The sequence below is a fragment of the Cydia amplana genome, chromosome 3 (genome assembly GCF_948474715.1).
Source record: "Cydia amplana chromosome 3, ilCydAmpl1.1, whole genome shotgun sequence".
NCBI lineage: Eukaryota > Metazoa > Arthropoda > Insecta > Lepidoptera > Tortricidae > Cydia > Cydia amplana.
In genome coordinates, this window is record NC_086071.1 from 14,481,289 (window position 1) to 14,501,189 (window position 19,901).

The following is a 19,901-nucleotide window of genomic DNA, read 5'->3' on the forward strand; positions in this document are numbered from 1 at the left end:
GATTTAAATCTTCTCGGGGCAGAGGTGTAGGGTTGGAGCCGGTGTAGCTTTATTTGACGTTCATAAGCGCATTGTAATTATGCCTACTTGAATAAACTATCTTTTATCTTTATCTTTATCTTATTTGAGTTGGAGGAAATAATGCAACCATCGTTTTCCATTGAAAGCCGACGGACGAAAGTCGTGGGCGTCCCTTGCACTGTTAGCGACGGTCCGTCGAGGGCAATATAAGCTACAAGTAGGGTTTGCACGACGGATCCGAAATGTATGGGAATATCCGCGGATCCGGATCCAGATCCGGATAATTCCATATATTTCGGATGCGGATTGCAAACCCCACAATTCTTCTTCTTCTTCTACCTAGCGTTATCCCGGCCTTTGCCAGGGTCCGCTACCCTACAATTATAATTAATTATTTATTATTATTATTTTATTGCAAGCGATCGAACTGAGCGAGGCCAGAAGGATCTCTGAAGATATGAGGGCGTGGCGCGAGCTTTTTTTCCAGCTTTTAGGACCGTTCTAGAGATTTCGACATTTGTCCTAATTTGATCGTATTATATTTCGCCTGAATGAGTATTCCTGAAGCGAGAGCTCGGAAAGCACTGGCTAATATTACGCCTTGAATTATGTCTCGCCGCGGGCTATTGGACGCACGACGTCTAATTTGCAGTGTTAGTAAAATACGACGAGTGACGGCGACGTGACAGGTCCATGTACTCTATGTAAATTATGTGTTAGACATGTTGTTAAACCGGAATGTATTGTTAAGGTGGTAAAACTTTTAATCAAAGTATACAACAGATGTCGCTGGTGACGTGTCAATGACAAAATTAACTGTGAAATTTTGTTCGAATCCCACGTTGACCTGGCTGATATTTCCATTGCTCATATGTGTATATAACAGCATCCAGAAGAAATTTATCAAGTTCCTCTGCTTTAAACTTAAATATCCTTATACATCCTCAAACTATGTCAATATTTGTAGGAAGCATCATCTCATTCCGTTGCATACACGCCGTGAAATCTCAGACATAGTTTACATTCTCAATATTATAAACGGAAATATTGATTGCCCTGAATTGTTAGCTGAGCTCTCTTTCAGTATTCCATCCAAATCTACAAGAAATTTTCGACCCCTTGCTGTTCCAAATGCTTCGCGTAACTACAGACAGAACAGTTTTTTGATACGTGCTAGTAAATGTCTAAATAAACTTACGAAGGAGCATGACATCGATATTTTCAACAGCGACATCCTAACTGTGCGGCGTATCCTGACAGAGGAGTTCTTTAAATGAGCATGGCTTATTGGAATTTGAAATTTCATTGTGCTGTGTTTTTTCTTTGTTTCTTTTGAATCTTCTTTAGTAATACGAATTCTAAATTAGTTACTCTGCCTTTGGCGTTGAAATGAATGTGTAGTGCAATAGTGCTAACCACCAATTGTTTTTGTTTAATCTGTTAATCTGTATTTCTTTTGAATCTTCTTTAGTAATACGAATTCAAAATTAACTACTCTGCCATTGGCGTTGAAATGAATGTGTAGTGCAATAGTGCTAACCACCAATTGTTTTTCTTAATCTGTATTTACTGGTGAGAACTTGTAATTGGCTTTTTGTATCATATTTCTTAAACCTATTAACATGTTAACAGCTGTTGGATCTCCGAATAGTAATAAATAAAATAAATAAATAAATAATACCTATCTATTTATTGTATTGTTATTTGACATAGCCGTACACAACTAAATTTTTAGGACAAGCCTTGGTTTAGTGCTAAGAGATTAATAAAGTAACACACAAACTCTCAAACGCCTACAACATACTTAACCTGTCAAATCCCACGATGTGACGTCACCATAAGCGTTCTGGCTCATATATGAGCCGTGGGAGCGGACAGATAACAAGTAACCGTCAAAAATATTTTTGAAGTGAACACTTCTTTAGCGGCGCTGTGCACTTTTTTGATGGGGAAAAAATGTTAAACTCGCGACAGGTCACGTGACCGTAAGATTCGTAAGACGTAAGACGGACACGTAACCTGATCGAAAAACTGTTACAATGTCATGTTTTCCCATCGAAGAGTTCCGTTTGCTACCTTCCGACTGCATCATCAGATCAGCTTCATGTTAGCATATTATTGCATTGTCACCGCAAATACGGAAATATGCGAAATTTCAGTTCAATGAGACAACTTCAAATTTAAGTTACAAGATTTGAAGCTCCATATATATATATATATATATATATATATATATATGTATATATATATATATATATATATATTTATATATATATATCCGAAGAATTTAGGTATATACGGGGTCAAGCTAAATAAAAGTGTGTAATAAAAGTGTGTAAAAATAGACGTTGTTCACTACATATTATATATGATGATAACTGTTACACTGAACTATAATAGCATACCTACCTTACCTTCCCTCGATAAATCTTGTACTCACTATTTTCCCAGCGAAATCTATTGTTGCAATGAACCCGCTTACCTTCGCCATTGTATCACGTACCTTTCTCAAATTGTTCTAATTTTCTTCCTAGCTGCATCCATTTTCTTAGAGGCAATGCATTGTCAGACTTTAACGCTAACAACCTCGAATCGCGCCTTTGAATTCACACGAGTTTAAATTGTATCCGTTTGAAATAAGGTCGGTATTCAACTGTAGATTATAATGAGATACGATCATGCGGATGAGTATTCCTTTGGATTGCTCGATACAATTTACCGGTCGGGTGGATCGAACGCTTTGAACTCATTGGACATGTGGCACGGCGCGGCTTAAACAAACCGGTCAAGTGCGAGTTCGTTTAAATCGCGCACCGAGGGTTCCGTGCAAGCTTTCAATTATCTCACGTTACATAAACACAAAAGACTTTTGACGAGAAGTATACTAAGCATAATTATGGACAGCGCCATCTATCAGCAAATCGGCTAACTGTATTGCAAATTCATTCTGAGATAACCGGGGGGGGGGGGGGGCACAAAGACAGACGGACGGACAGAGTCGCACCATAAGGGTTCTTTTTGTACCTATTTGGTACGGAACCGTAAAAAGCAGAACGAATGACGACTTCCATTAACAGTATAGGTAGTATTACAGTATTATTGTTTTAATACGATGGCAAAGTATGATTTAAGACTAGCGAACTAAACGACTATTACCATAATACATTTCGCGGGTAAACAGAATTGGAATTTTATGCTCCGTTCATATTTTCAGACATTCCTTTTGTGAAGAACAGAGTTAGCGATGCGTAAAATTAAATCGAAAATAGGAGTTAGGCATGAGGCAGCGTGCTTGTTAGCGAATACTCGAGCTGGGATAACATGTTAAAGTATTAAATATTTGAATTTCCTCAAAATACCCAGTGTTTTATTAAACTATTGGCGTTTTTAGGGTTCCGTACCTCAAAAGGAAAAAAATCTGAACCTTTATTTATAGGATCACTCGTGCGTCTGTCTCCCCCCTTTATCTCCGAAACTACTCCGGGTCTAAAATATTGAAAAAATACACTAAATAGTTCTTTACCTATAGATGACAGGAAAACCTATTAGAAATGTGCAGTCAAGCGCGAGTCGGACTTAATGTACTTGACCGGTTTTTTTATCATGAAATTTACTACTTTGTACCTCTCTACTAATATCTCGCCTGCTTTTTACCGCTTACTTTTTTAGTTATCAGATTTTAATGCACAGCCATAGCCATCTATTTAGTTTTACTTTCTTTATTTCGATTCGACTATCATAATTTGTCTATCACTACAAGTTAAATGTCAAGATTGAAACCTAGTCCTAGTTCCGAAATGTATGGGAATATCCGCGGATCCGGATAATTTCATGCATTCCGGATCCGGATTGCAAACCCTACTTGGTCCTAAAGATAGATTGCTTCTAGAAAGACACATCAACGCGACATCAGCTTCCATTACTCGTAAACAAAGGCTGCAACAGTATGCTGCAAAAGATCCTAATAGTCAGGAGATTCTTCCTAGGATAAGCCATTAAACAATGAAGAAACGGCTGCAATTTTCATCTTGAAGAGAAATTGCACAGCGCCTTTTAACGGAGAATACTATTTTGTGAGTAAAGTTGCAGCTCAAATGCCTGACGATAACAGCCTTTTTACACCACGTTGGTGGCAGACAAGCGTACGTGCGTTAGAAAATTTAAAATTCCTTTAATATGAAGAACCATAACTGTAACTATTTTGTAAAGGCTGCGTAGCCAACGTAATCGCTTACACTCCGTAGCGATCGAAACGCAACTGTCACTGTCGCACTAAGTAATATGGAAGAGCGATAGAGAGAAACAAAGCGTTTCGCTGTCGAAGCGATAGCGATGGTCAGCCTGGCTAGGCCGGCAGCTTCCTTAACGTCCCCAATTGGGCAAGACAACTAGATATTTTATTTAAGTTGGTTATCATTACTTGTTTAATTTTAACTAGCTTCATCATACCAATTTGACACACGCTGCGTTTAGTATGGAACAGCTGATTCCAATGTAACGACCACTTTGAAATTGTAATCTCCCTCTCTATTGAACTGAATGTTGTACCTGCATACTAGCATTGCGATTGCGTAATTCAGACGACAATACAGCTATTTACATTCAACCATTTATGTTCTCGTACCGTAATGCTTTTAGAGCCAATGATTCGAGAAATTGCAGGAAGAAAGAGGAGACGTTACAAATCGCAGCATTAGCGCAATATACGCTGGCGTTTACAAAGCTGTTCGCTTGAGTACACGTCAGTAATAAACCCTTTATAGACTTGTCGCGGATTCTATGGAGTTTTTTGATCGAGCGAGAGTAAATCGTTTCCGTGACAGCTTGGAAATAATGATTGACCGGCTGCTGTCAGCCTCTACAAGTAGCATTTCTTAACTAAGTAATACTCGTGAAATTTTGTTAGTATTAGCTCCGCTTGCTCAGGTCTAAATATAATGCACAAAGAGTTCAAAAACTTTGCCTCCTTATAAAACAAATAACAACTCATACCATGGGCTCCGCAGGGATTTATTCATTTAAGTAAAACGTTTGTGGTACGCTTAGGTACATAGGTACAATGTAATGTCGCTTTCCTGCAAGGAAATACAAATCTAGTAAATTCAAACCATTAATGCACTAAATACTGCAATGAAAACTATGACTACACCGCCGCGCAATAGTTCCGGAAAATGAACATTAGTTCGCTTTTAGTATAAATCCTGCGGATCGGAAATTTCGGCTGCTAATGGTCTGTGTTTAACGTAATATTTCAAAATGGGCCTATAGTAATAGCACTAGAATCGCTTAATTGGACAGAACTTAGTTCCTATTTGATGACTAAAGTGACTTTAGCTCGTTGTGAAAATTCAAGCCAAGGCATTGTTCTAAATACAGATGTAGTGCATAATTGTTTTCCATCGTATTTTCCCGGAAACGTTCGTTAATATTTGTCACGTCACTTCAGTCAACCTAAATACTTTTTGTACCGAGACTGTACCGTGAAAAAATGATGGAAAATAATTATGCACTACATCTGTAAAATGACATAAATATCCGAGTGGAACGCTATGTCATGTCGTTGCTTACAACTAAATGTCATAGCCACAAAAAAAAATCCAGTAACTTTAACACTTAAGTGCTTCTGAAGGTTTGTGAATTGATTCTAAAACCTGTTCCTACGGACTGAAAACCTATTATTGCATACCCGCATGTTATCTGATTCAGTACAAAATCGCTACACGCATCAGAACATTTTTCATCAGTCGTGCAACCCCGAAGCACGTCGAACATTGCCGAATATCGAACGTATAAACAAGGCACTTGATAAACTACCCTCGTTCCCGATAGCGTGGGCCTTATTTTCAAACGTGCAATGACAGATTAGAATGAGATCGAAAACGTGTTGATAGTGTGCGCTTGCTCACTCACGAACTCGGCCATATAATATTACCGATGTTTATAGCATATTGAATTGGAATTATACTATAATATTTAAAACTTTCGCGTTTTGAACACATATTAACTCACATTTATAGACGGGTCTAACGCGGAATTAACATTATGTGTAGTGGGTGGTTTGAAAATGTGATGTCTACCCCAAACTTTTTCATACACTTCGTCGGGTAGTTGCACAAATCTCTGTTTTGACATTTTGCTGGGACATCAGTTAGCCGCGACCATGACCAGTGAAACCTGTGTCGAAACGTCGGTAAATAAAGGTATGTGAATAAATTTCGCGTTAGATAAATGTGAGTTATTATGGAATTATACTGGTATTAACTTTCTTGTTCTGAATACGCTCTCATAACTCACATAAGTCACGGGAGCTGGGTCGTGCCTACTTTTCATTTCGATATGTAATCGATGATACTTTAATGGGATTAACCTCAACTGTAATGATTTATTTGAAGGGGTAACAGTCACGCAGTTATTATACCTATTAATTTGTGCTTAGTAGTGATTATACCTCTCGTGTCGAATTGTGATCCCTATGACAGTTCCTTCAAGTTTATTTTGGTTGCTCTTACTAGAAAAAAGCGGCCAAGTGCGAGTCGGACTCGCCCGTGAGGGGTTCCGTAGTTAGGGGATTTATGACGTATTAAAAAAAAACTGCTTACTAGATCTCGTTCAAACCAATTTTCGGTGGAAGTTTGCATGATAATGTACATCTTATATTTTTTTTAGCTTTATCATTCTCTTATTTTAGAAGTTACGGGGGGGGGGACACACATTTTACCACTTTGGAAGTGTCTCTCGCGCAAACTATTCAGTTTAGAAAAAAAATGATATTAGAAACCTCAATATCATTTTTGAAGACCTATCCACAGATACCAGTATGGGTTTGATGAAAAAAAAAATCTTGAGTTTCAGTTCTAAGTATGGGGAACCCTCAAAATTTATTGTTTTTTTTTTTTCTATTTTTGTGTGAAAATCTTAATGCGGTTCACAGAATACATATACTTACCAAGTTTCAACAGTATAGTTCTTATAGTTTCGGAAAAAAGTGGCTGTGACATACGGACGGACAGACAGACGGACAGACAGACATGACGAATCCATAAGGGTTCCGTTTTTTGCCATTTGGCTACGGAATCCTAAAAATAAATGAAGAAATACATATGATGTTTTCATGCATTTTTATTACATGCATATAAATATGTTTATAAACTTGAAGGAACTGTTTACATACATACATATTAAATTTTTAATATATTAATGAACTTAACTTACAAAAAATGTCTGATAAACATTTTACGAATAGAGACCATCATTCGACTACAATAAACTACAAATTATTAAGGGTCACTAAAATTTACAAACAATTTTATTTTAATGCTAGTTAAACATGTCTGTGAAGGAAAATACATTTTTTTATCAGATAGAAAGTCTGCCGGCCTATATTCAGCTTTTAACGTAGAACCCTTTGCTAGAATACACATAAAACTTAAATTAGGTTCATGAGTTTGTTTCCTAGCAAATTTTTAAGCTTTTCATCCCAGTTGATAGCTTAATAGTCCGTATTTTGCGACCCACCTACATTTTCACATCACCCACATAACGACGCTAGGTTTAGGTATATGGAACGAGTTTTATTCCTTCCAGTTCGTTAGACGCAGTTTTCCAGAAAATAGAATCAAGCAAAACTTCCTAGGAAAATCAAAACTACATAGGAAAATAGGAAAAGCAAAACTACATAGGAAAAGCAAGAATATTCGCTCCTCCCAAGGTCGTCCGTTTAAAACGAATCCTCAGCCTGCAAGTAGCTACTTCCGAACCTCGACAATAATGTACTATTAACTACTATTTGTAGGAACTGCAACAGTAACTTTGTAATATCATATATTTATATGGGATTACAAACTTACTTATGCAGTTCTTAGATCATTAAAACGTGACTGATATTGCAATATTTTTAGGTTTTCCCTTTATGTGGCCATTAAACCCTAACTCTGTACCAAATTTCAGCTCTCTGAGTTTATGGGAAGTACTAGTTCCATGCTGATGATCATGAGTGAATGAGTGTCATAAATGCGAAACTTTGCTTTCGCTTAACTTCGGAACTAAATGACCTACAGACTTGAAATTTTGGATTTTAAGTACATATGTGATTATAGCTTACTGGATGACGAAAATTTCTGCGTTCTGGTCTTTTCCAGAGGTTTTCAAATAGGGGCCTGAAAATGCGGCGAAATGGTTGCAGTAATCCTTTACTGCAACCATTTCGCACGCATTTTCTGGTACGGCAGTGTTTGCTTCGCGCTCGACTTGGCGGGGGCACTGCCGTGCCCCCAGATCACGGTCCATATCCCGATTATCCCGGTCGATATAAGTCTAGTGAACAATGCGAATGTTAATAGAATTCATTTTTCAAATTTATTTGCACCTGTTACACACCACACGTGGTTTGATAGACACAGTAATCATCTACCTGATACACGAACACATCACGACCCAGCAACCTTGTTAAGTTGTCAGCGCCTCGACAAAGAACTCTGAGATTTATGTCGCACGTGACACGTCGAACGGTCGTTAGGTGGCGTCGGCAGATAAATAACGGAAAACAACTTTCTGTAGTGCTATTTTCAGTTAAGAGGTAAGGTTATCAAAACCCGTTTTTAGATTAAATATTAAAGATTGTAACTAGGTTTAAGATGTAAAAATAACAACACCTTGAAGATATTTATCCATTTATTTTCTTGTCTTCTTCCAATTCACAATAATCTCTTCTCTTGACAACCGCCTGCTAGCACGACTCAACAACCAAAGAGAGCTGTCCGCCAAGTGTCTTTCTTTTTATACCCAACCAATAACAGTCTTCAATTTCAAACTACCCTTAACTTTAAAAACTTATTAAGTAGGTATGCTAGGTCTTATTTCAAACTACCCGTAACTTTAAAAACGAATTAAATAGGTATGCTAAATACCAAAAACCCTACACTCGTCCATCCTGACTCCGTGTATGTCCTCATACACGTGCCAGGTGGAAACCCTACACTTGGCCGACAGACTACGTATACTACTTAACAGTGGATACACTAATCGCATAGGATACGAAACAGTTTCAATCAGGCATCAGCAAGTCAAAATCTCAAAAACATCATCTAAATAACCTTTCGTATGCCTGCCACACAATTTGGACTAGAATTTACAGTTTCAAGGTTATTAATTCAGTGGTAAATTTTGACTAAAGCATACGACGGGTTAAAATTGTTACTCTTCTGCCGGAGACATCCTGCTGGAGACGGCTCGCACCGGACTCTGGCGGCGCGAGGCGGGCTCCTGCTGGAGACGGCTCGCACCGGACTCTGGCGGCGCGAGGCGGGCTCCTGCTGGAGACGGCTCGCATCGGACTCTGGCGGCGCGAGGCGGGCTCCTGCTGGAGACGGCTCGCATCGGACTCAGGCGGCGCGAGGCGGGGGACGCCGGTAGAGGTGCGGCGCTCAACTTGCTAAAAATATCCAACATTGGGTTAATAATCACAACAGTGTACACCTTGACTAGTAATTCAGGGTAACAGATCATTAATTGCCATTTATTATTCGATTTTCATGAGTAATGATCATCTCTATCTGCAGGTAGATAGTACACGAACCAATTCAATTCTCGTGACTGAAACAACAGAGTACACGAACCAATTCAATTCTCGTGACTGAAGCACTATCAATCTTCCTGCCATATATAATATGAACCAGTTCAAATCTTTTCTAAAATGGTAGTACTTAGCTGTGTCAGCACACGAATCAAATCAAATTCTCGTGGCTTCAACATCATTTTCCATTATCATGTCAAGAAATCTTCAATTATAAACCTCACTCTTGAGACAGGAATATTTCCCGAGAACCTTTTAGTAACTTTAACCCTGACTATAATTTATAAAATATTAAACCCTGACTATAATTTATAAAATATTACTATGATGAATAACAGCGATAATTAAGTAATTATTGTGTACAACTTGACCTATTATGTTCCCATTATCAATGCATTAATCATCTGGTACTAAAAACCTATACCTAATAGCTCCCCTCCCAATGTTTTCAGAGAAGGTCGTATATTCTAGCTTGTTAGGATTTATCCAACCTGACAATCACTAAAAGTCTTTACAGCATACCAAATCCTGCAGTTCGGGAATAAACATAGCACCTAATTAGGCGTGTTTCCGCAGAAAAAGGACCAGTAATATTTTCTCTACACGTTGAATTAAATAAATTATACGTTTCAAATGTTACATGGCAGACATAAACGATAGAACTGTAAAAACCTGATGTTTTACCTATCCGTACCTTCAGACTTGTTCTAGAATACAATCAAAAATGTATACCATGGAATCGCATATTTTGTAACTGAAATATGGTATCATTTAACTACTGGGGTGATTACGACGACGTTGTAATTATGTTTAGGTTGTAAGAAAACTGCCCACGCAACATGTATCACCAATATCCACTCAGAGATTTCTTCAAGGAAATACTTGCGTTAATTGAGATCTACATACTGGAGCTTCGCCTTTTTGTAAACATAAAATATTAAGAATAAATCTTTTAATTACGATTTGCGCACTAGTATAAATATAATTATCAAATTTCAAGTTCGGCAATAAGTAAAAGTATAAAAGTGAATTCTTTACCGCAATACGTGTCTTTAATAACCTCCCAGTTGAAATTAATATCTCTTATTATTAAATTATCTCTTTTAAAAACTGCCTCAATGGTAATCTACTATTATTTGACGAGTTTTTTATAGTTCATGCATTATTTAATATATCAGCTTATCTAGTAATGAGATAATGTTTATTATTGTACATCTATTTTTATCAAGTCTTAATTTAAACATAATATTTAAACATAATAATATAACCAATAAGAGGCCATCAATCCTCCTCGATCTCGGTTTAATTGTGGCGAGTTCTACAGGTTCAACCATGCACTCTTCATTATCGCTTATATTAAAATCATCATATTAAAATCATTTCAATGTAATGCTGCAACATTAACTGCAGTAACCTATGAATTAAAAATATGATTCAATAATTCAATGATTCAATAATTCAACGATTCTACAATTCAATAATTCAACGATTCTACAATTCAATAATTCAACGATTCTACAATTCAATAATTCAACGATTCTACAATTCAATAATTCAACGATTCTACAATTCAATAATTCAACGATTCTACAATTCAATAATTCAACGATTCTACAATTCAATAATTCAACGATTCTACAATTCAATAATTCAACGATTCTACAATTCATTAATTCAACGATTCTACAATTCATTAATTCAACGATTCTACAATTCAATAATTCAACGATTCTACAATTCAATAATTCAACGATTCTACAATTCAATAATTCAACGATTCTACAATTCAATAATTCAACGATTCTACAATTCAATAATTCAACGATTCTACAATTCAATAATTCAACGATTCTACAATTCAATAATTCAACGATTCTACAATTCAATAATTCAACGATTCTACAATTCAATAATTCAACGATTCTACAATTCAATAATTCAACGATTCTACAATTCAATAATTCAACGATTCTACAATTCAATAATTCAACGATTCTACAATTCAATAATTCAACGATTCTACAATTCAATAATTCAACGATTCTACAATTCAATCAACCAACGATTCTACAATTCAATCAACCAACGATTCTACAATTCAATCGACCAACGATTCTACAATTCAATCGACCAACGATTCTACAATTCAATCAACCAACGATTCTACAATTCAATCAACCAATGACTCTACAATTCAATCAACCAATGACTATAATTCAAGCCCAATAACTATAATTCAAGCCCAATGACTATAATTCAAGCCCAATGACTATAAATTATGACTATAATTCAATCAACCAATGACTCGATCATTCAATAAACCAAACGACTCGATCATTCAATAAACCAAACGACTCGATCATTCAATAAACCAAACGACTCGATCATTCAATAAACCAAACGACTCGATCATTCAATAAACCAAACGACTCGATCATTCAATAAACCAAACGACTCGATCATTCAATAAACCAAACGACTCGATCATTCAATAAACCAAACGACTCTATAATTCAATAAACCAAATGACTCTATAATTCAATAAACCAAATGACTCCATAATTCAATAAACCAAATGACTCCATAATTCAATAAACCAAAAGACTATAATTCAATAAACCAAATGACTCTATAATTCAATAAACCAAATGACTCTATAATTCAATAAACCAAATGACTCTATAATGCAATAAACCAAATGACTCTATAATTCAACAAACCAAAAGACTCTATAATTCAATAAACCAAATGACTCTATAATTCAATAAACCAAATGACTCTATAATTCAATAAACCAAATGACTCTATAATTCAATAAACCAAATGACTCTATAATTCAATAAACCAAATGACTCTATAATTCTATAAACCAAATGACTCTATAATTCTATAAACCAAATGACTCTATAATTCTATAAACCAAATGACTCTGTAATTCAATAAACCAAATGACTCTATAATTCAATAAACCAAATGACTCTATAATTCAATAAACCAAATGACTGTATAATTCAATAAACCAAATATAAACCAAATGACTCTATAATTCAATAAACCAAATGACTCTATAATTCAATAAACCAAATGACTCTATAATTCAATAAACCAAATGACTCTATAATTCAATAAACCAAATGACTCTATAATTCAATAAACCAAATGACTCTATAATTCAATAAACCAAATGACTCTATAATTCAATAAACCAAATGACTCTATAATTCAATAAACCAAATGACTCTATAATTCAATAAACCAAATGACTCTATAATTCAATAAACCAAATGACTCTATAATTCAATAAACCAAATGACTCTATAATTCAATAAACCAAATGACTCTATAATTCAATAAACCAAATGACTCTATAATTCAATAAACCAAATGACTCTATAATTCAATAAACCAAATGACTCTATAATTCAATAAACCAAATGACTCTATAATCCAATAAACCAAATGACTCCATAATTCAATAAACCAAATGACTATCAATACTCGATACTCGATACTAGATACTCGATACTCGATACTAGATACTCGATACTCGATACTCGATACTCGATACTCGATACTCGATACTCGATACTCGATACTCGATACTCGATACTCGATACTCGATACTCGATACTCGATACTCGATACTCGATACTCGATACTCGATACTCGATACTCGATACTCGATACTCGATACTCGATACTCGATACTCGATACTCGATACTCGATACTCGATACTCGATACTCGATACTCGATACTCGATACTCGACCAATAAATAAACAAAGCAACAAATCAATCAATTCACAGAAAATGTGCCGTTAATGAGCTAATTATTGTCCAATTTTGTTTATAATCAGATGGCATTATAAATGTGGAGCTTCCTTGCAGTTCAAATAGAAATCACAAAAGTTGGTCAAAGGCCTGACCGGCTGAGAACCACTCATAGATCGTATCTATTATTTCGTAAGATAAGATATATACGCGTTATTATATCGCATTGACATATTTAGGCAAAAATTTCTCATAATTGGTACACAAGTAATAGTTTCTATCGGTTCATCAAATTTATTTTTCTCAACTTATCCTCTGGCAATATATTCATCTTATACTTATGTTATATGTGCTAGATGTCGATGAACGAGATGAAGTCAAGCAATTCACGGTATCTAACACACATTACCATATCAAATCATTCATAATATAATAGTAAAAGTAGGTGTACATGACCTGATGTCCAGTGGCGCGTGCCTCTCGCTAAGGCTGTCGAAGCGGGGTTACTCCTGACTTTCACAACAGGACTCTGCTTCGGTTTGGATTCCTTTTTCACTGCCGCTGTTATTCCAGCTACATTCCCTTTCGCGAAGACCGAGGCTTCTGGTGTTCGCAAGCGCCGTTGATCATCATGAGTCATCGTCAGCCATATTCTCCAACAACTCGGCATGAAACGTAAAAGTATCCGGTGTTACATATACCTATATACTATATCATAATACCTTATAAACTATAAAGGAATTATATGACAAAATAATGTTTAATGGTAGTTCAAATTATAAACATTCATTTATCTCAAAAACTATGCGTCGTAGCAAAAAAAATGACTGAAAATTCAATGCCCCGTTTGCATAGTAAGCCATCTACTTATATTCCACAAATTTTAACATTAAGGATCAAAATCAAAACTCAAAATCTTCAATTAAATTGCGAGACCTGGTTATAAATCATAAATATCTATTTATCTCTGAAACTATGCGCCGTAGTGAAGAAATAATGAAAATTAAGGCACCCTTGAATACTCCAACCAACACATATCAAGACCCAGGTGCTGACATATTCTGCCTAATTCCCACATGTGTGTGGGCAAGTAAGTAGCAAAGAAGTTAATAACTACAGTCACGTATCTATTTATTAAGAAGAACACGTGTACTTGATTTTGTTAACTGAACATTATTATGCCTAGCTGTCGGTGGCATGGTGGTTAAATACTTTGAATTCTCGACCAACTGACGCATATATTCTTATGATTACACATTGATATTATGTCCATTTAATTACATTTATGGGTCAAACTAACCTAAGTTTAACTGATATGCAATTAGATAGCCTATAATCATAATCATCATAATATTATTAATAAATGATGCAGGTACTCATTTAAATTAAATAAAAATGTTACCAGTACCATATTTCTTACGTAATCCATTAGAATTTCGTATAGTTAATTAATTATCTCCAAGCTCAGAATAAGGGTCATGTTATCAGTTATCTCACTAAATCAATAAGTAATAGCAGTAGGCGTGTACTTACGTTCATCCCACTTCTGAAGTGTAAAAATAACAACACCTTGAAGATATTTATCCATTTATTTTCTTGTCTTCTTCCAATTCACAATAATCTCTTCTCTTGACAACCGCCTGCTAGCACGACTCAACAACCAAAGAGAGCTGTCCGCCAAGTGTCTTTCTTTTTATACCCAACCAATAACAGTCTTCAATTTCAAACTACCCTTAACTTTAAAAACTTATTAAGTAGGTATGCTAGGTCTTATTTCAAACTACCCGTAACTTTAAAAACGAATTAAATAGGTATGCTAAATACCAAAAACCCTACAAAGAAATTGTAATTTTATTATTATTGGAAATAAACAGATTTAATTTAAAAAAAAGACTTAGGTACTTTTGCTCACACCGACGTTGCGCGTTGGTGGGACTGTAGTTTGTCAAAGGGCTGTTTCATTTCAAACAAAGACAGAGAGAATCATACTGTCTTTGTTTTACACTAGCACCCAAATGAAAAGGATGAGTATAGTTTTTTTTGTTCTTATTTACTGACAATTTGGTTTGACTAACTATATTTGTGACAGTTCTGTAGGTATCTATAATAATCATAATCATCATAATTTTATTCATAAAACCAGTAGACCCCGTAGTATAACCCGGATAGTTGCCCAAGGCTGCGCATTGGTGCGTATCGTGTAACTATTAACTTATCTTGTTATCTTCCATTATTAGTACCTATATTTACCACAAACAACTATTAGGCACTATGGTATGAAGTTATATATTGTAATGTAGTCCTACAAAAAAGAAAAAGCCGCCATTTTACTCCTTTCTGGCAGAATCACGAACAAAAGAACGGCAACAATCCGTGGCAAAGGAGCTGCAGCCTTGTAATGATTAAAAAAACGGCAAAGCGATTTTCCCCGCGGCTGATTGCGCCTCGTTCGGACATTTTGAACATGGCGGGAAGATTCGGAAATTGTCTTGTGCTCGGTTTGTACTTGTGAATTATTTATGAAAGCTTTAAAGGGGCCCACTGATTAATAGTCCGCCGGACGGTATCGGCCTGTCAGTTAGAACAAAAAGTTGACAGCTCCGAACAACTGACAGGCCGATACCGTCCGGCGTCAGTGGACCCCTTAAGAGTCCCCACTTCCCCAGCAAGCTCGGCCGAATTAGACCTTCCCATTCAAACGGAGTATCGTTCTCATTTCAAAAAGTGAAAAATATCATATCAAATTGAGATTTCTAAAGTTCGATTGCAGCTCTATTAGCTGTATACTTGCTATACCTATATATTATTACAACGATTTGCTGCTGTATTATGTACCTATACATACTTTTAAATGGAAGAAGTGTATTACAGTTTCTCAAAAAAGTTAGAACATTCAGGTTCAAGTGAAATTAGTGACATAAAAAAAGGTATTGGTCGGTCCAATAACCCGTTTAAATTAAATTTGTGTGAATATTTTTACATTTATAATAACAATGCGATTCCAAGCTTCCAGTTCCAAACCACTAATAACTGGTAAATAATTTTTCACCGCATGAGAGTTTGAATGACAAGACTCAAGGTCGTATTAAATCAAGATGAAAATCTTATTCTAATTGTTAAAACAGAACTGGTCTCCTGGTAGCAGTTAGCTCCTGAAAATGAGTTTATCTACCGAACCAACTAGAGTGTTAAAGTGCTCGGCAAACGGACAGGTAAGGTAAATCTGGTTGCGCCACTGTTAGTACTGAAGCAGATTTAAATACTTTTTGCTTATATGCTTTGATTTTACTTACTTAAAATTTTTATACGATGCACAGATTTCGTTTTACCAAATATATGTTGATTGTAACAGAGGTAAAGTAAATAAACGTGCTCCATTCAATCCAAATTTAGTTATCTGCCTCTCTATCTTCCTTGCATATTCAAACAATAGAGAGGCAAATAGACGCAATAGGTCCTCTGAAATACGGGCCCGTTCGTTGTATTAGTCGAAACAGACTAACACACCGCACCAAGGTCGCGTTGCGGTGCGGTTGTCTGTTTAGGCTTTATGAACCGTCTCCAGTCGGGCGCGTTCCATTTATCACGGACGTCGGAAAAGACGACTCACCGGCATTGTCACTTGATGGTCCGATGGCTGCGTTCCATTTCGGTGCGGCTTTATGCGATGTCATTTTTTAAATAAATGTAATGATATTAATTTAGATTAAACTTAGGTTAGGCGCTCATTTACACTGCATAGTACTAGTAGACTCAACCAGACTCAACCGTTTTTAACCGACTTAAAAAAGAAGGAGGTCTTCAATTTGGCGGTGATTTCATACATTTCGGATCCGGATTGTAAACCCTAGGTATGCTACCTAATTGTAAAATATTGTTCTCTCAAAAAAAATGTTTTCAATACCTTACTGAACGCAGACAAGTAGAACACTGAAGTGTAGGTAAATTATTTATTTGGAACTCCTTGGAAAAGGGTTAAAAAGACGCACTTGAAAAAGGCGCGAAATTCAAATTTTCTATGGGACGATATCCCTTCGCGCCTACATTTTTCAAATTTGCCGCCTTTTTCTACTGACAAGATCTGCTTAACCGTCTATATGTATTTATTGATGTGGATACTTAACGGCTAACAGCAGCCGCCGACTCTAACATTATACCGCGGGCAATAACTTTAACCGCGGGCTTTATTAATATTTCCCCGGACAACCACAACTAACCTTTGAGTAACTTTTAAGCGTAAGTTTCTGTTTGCCATATTACGGGTTAAAAAGACGCACTGATGTATCTGTTCACAGTTGACTGCTAACCGCAGCCGCCAACTCAAACATTCGGGGCGTTCGGAAACTTTAACCGCGGGCGGGCGCTCTGGGGTTGCCAGATCGAAAGGTGCTATTATCGGGAAAAAATATACTTAAATTTTCCGGGATTCTGGGCCTTAAGTCGGGAAAAACAAAAAACATCGCACCCCCACCGCAAGGTCCCACGCCATGCGCGCCCCGCGCGCACGCTGGTCGCTGACGCGCTCGACGCGGGTCGCTCGCTCGCTCGATGAATGTTCCAAACTTGAAATTATTGTTTTATAACGTGAAGCTGTTTTTCGGGACAATTTTCACTTCGTCGGGAATCGGGAACACATGCTAAAAATCGGGAGAATCCCGCCAAATCCCGACCATCTGGCAACCCTAGGGCGCTCGCGTGACCGGCGGTATTAATATTTCCCTGCACTGACAACCACTGCATTTGCGGCTCGCTGCTGTAAGAGCTCGCGAACTTATCTACTTCTTTAATGCACATAGGCACTGGCACAGAATATAGATTATTTCACATCACCTACTCGAAAAAGGCCTTTTTTCCCTGACCGCGAGCAAAGAGACTCTTTTCTGTTCTAGCTCATTTTATGCTACTGTTTAAAACATTAACACAATGAAATATGAAAATAGTATGCTCATAATCGACTACATTTTCTTTATAATCGATTACGTGCAACAGGTACCTTTTTTAGCTTAAATAATATTTAAACATAATAATTTCCTCAAAGCTGATGTGAAAAAAGCTCATGGCAGAATAGTTATTTGCACAACAAGAGATCAAAGTTTGATATTTCTTCGAGTGCTTATTTTGAGTCCCGTGCAAGCGAAAGATTCTATACTAGATTCACGAGCGTAGCGAGTGAATCTAATTTAGAATCTTGAGCGTAGTAAGGGACTCAAAAGCGCACGAGATGTAAATAACTTTGATCTCGTGTAGTTCACAAAACTTTTCACCTCAGCAGTGAGAACATATTAGAGAACCCGAAAAATGTATTCCTTCTTCATCATCTTACCTCTGTTCACTCATGTTTTCTTAAGATATACCAACAATTAAGTTTTCACAAAAAATGCGATTTTGCTCACTGTTTTTAAGTAGCAAACTACCCTTGTTCGAGCTGCTGAGGTGAAAAAAATATTTCCACCTCGGGCGTTAATACTTGAACATCCTCACTATGCTCAGGATTCAATATACGCACATGTAGCTATTGTATTTTTTAAACCCAAACCACAAACTAAATTTAATTGGTTAGAAATTTACCTGCTACAGTTCAAATTTACAATACTCAACATTTCTATTTTAGTAAGTAGGAACCATCAAGTAGCGATTTACCAGATCATCAAACGATTGAACATACTATCTCCATCGTTAATCACGTAAATCGGTTAAAGCACTAGGCTATCTTTTATCACAAAAGGACCATTAGTGGACAATAAAAACCACACACAAAAGGACATTGTGCCGAGGTTGTCATTATAAAACATTTAGGGGCACGCGACCCTGCATCACGCAACTGCATTTTTAGCTGATTTTTTTATGAATAGGGTCGTAGGTACATCGAAAAAAACACTAACTAACTAACAATAATTTGTCACTTGGCTTACAATACCTGCTATTTTCTCATGTCCAAATTGCACTTTAAAATTAAACTATCTTTGTTTTCACGAATATAACTATCTTTGTTTTGTAATTACGACACCGCCTACAAGTTATCTGCTTTCCCCGAAGGTGGACTGCATGGTAGAGAATGCATTGTAGCATTAAGTCCGCCTTTTGTACGTTTGTATTTTCATTTGTGCAATAAAGATTAAATAAATAAATAAAGTATCATTATGATTTTAAGGAAAAATAATTATGTCAAACAAAACGTATTTGCAAAATTTTATTTTGGCTTGTTATTCTCACCATAAATTAAAGTAGTCTTTTGCCTGGCAGTACCAGGCCCCAGGAAACTTCAGAATTCCACGGAACTAAAAATCAAAGTTAGAAAACAACATCAATGCATCTCAAGTCCACAGACACACATGATAATGTAGGGGTAATTAGAATGTATCGGTTCGTTCCAAACAAACTGCGACTGCTAATAGGAAACCTGGCCACGTAGAACAAATCAACGCCGGCGCCCGGACTATATCGGAACAGTGTCATTACACACGCTTACCGAGTAGGGAGAGTCCGGGATACTTGCCCATGACTTTATAGTAGTTTATGTGACTGTACATAATGAAGG

At 36.4% G+C, this 19,901-nt stretch overlaps 1 protein-coding gene and 1 long non-coding RNA gene across 2 annotated transcripts in view; one reads left to right on the top strand and one right to left on the bottom strand.

Moving 5' to 3' along the window:
- LOC134662755 (protein O-mannosyl-transferase TMTC1-like) overlaps positions 1-19,901 on the top strand; it is a 133,168-nt gene that overhangs the window by 89,278 nt on the left and 23,989 nt on the right. The gene's annotated exons all lie outside the window — the stretch shown is intronic.
- Positions 6,591-19,901, bottom strand: part of LOC134662853 (uncharacterized) — a 39,908-nt gene continuing 26,597 nt past the window's right edge. Inside the window, exon 2 of the long non-coding RNA XR_010098086.1 lies at positions 6,591-6,820. This is a non-coding gene — a long non-coding RNA (uncharacterized LOC134662853). The remainder of the gene's footprint in view (positions 6,821-19,901) is intronic.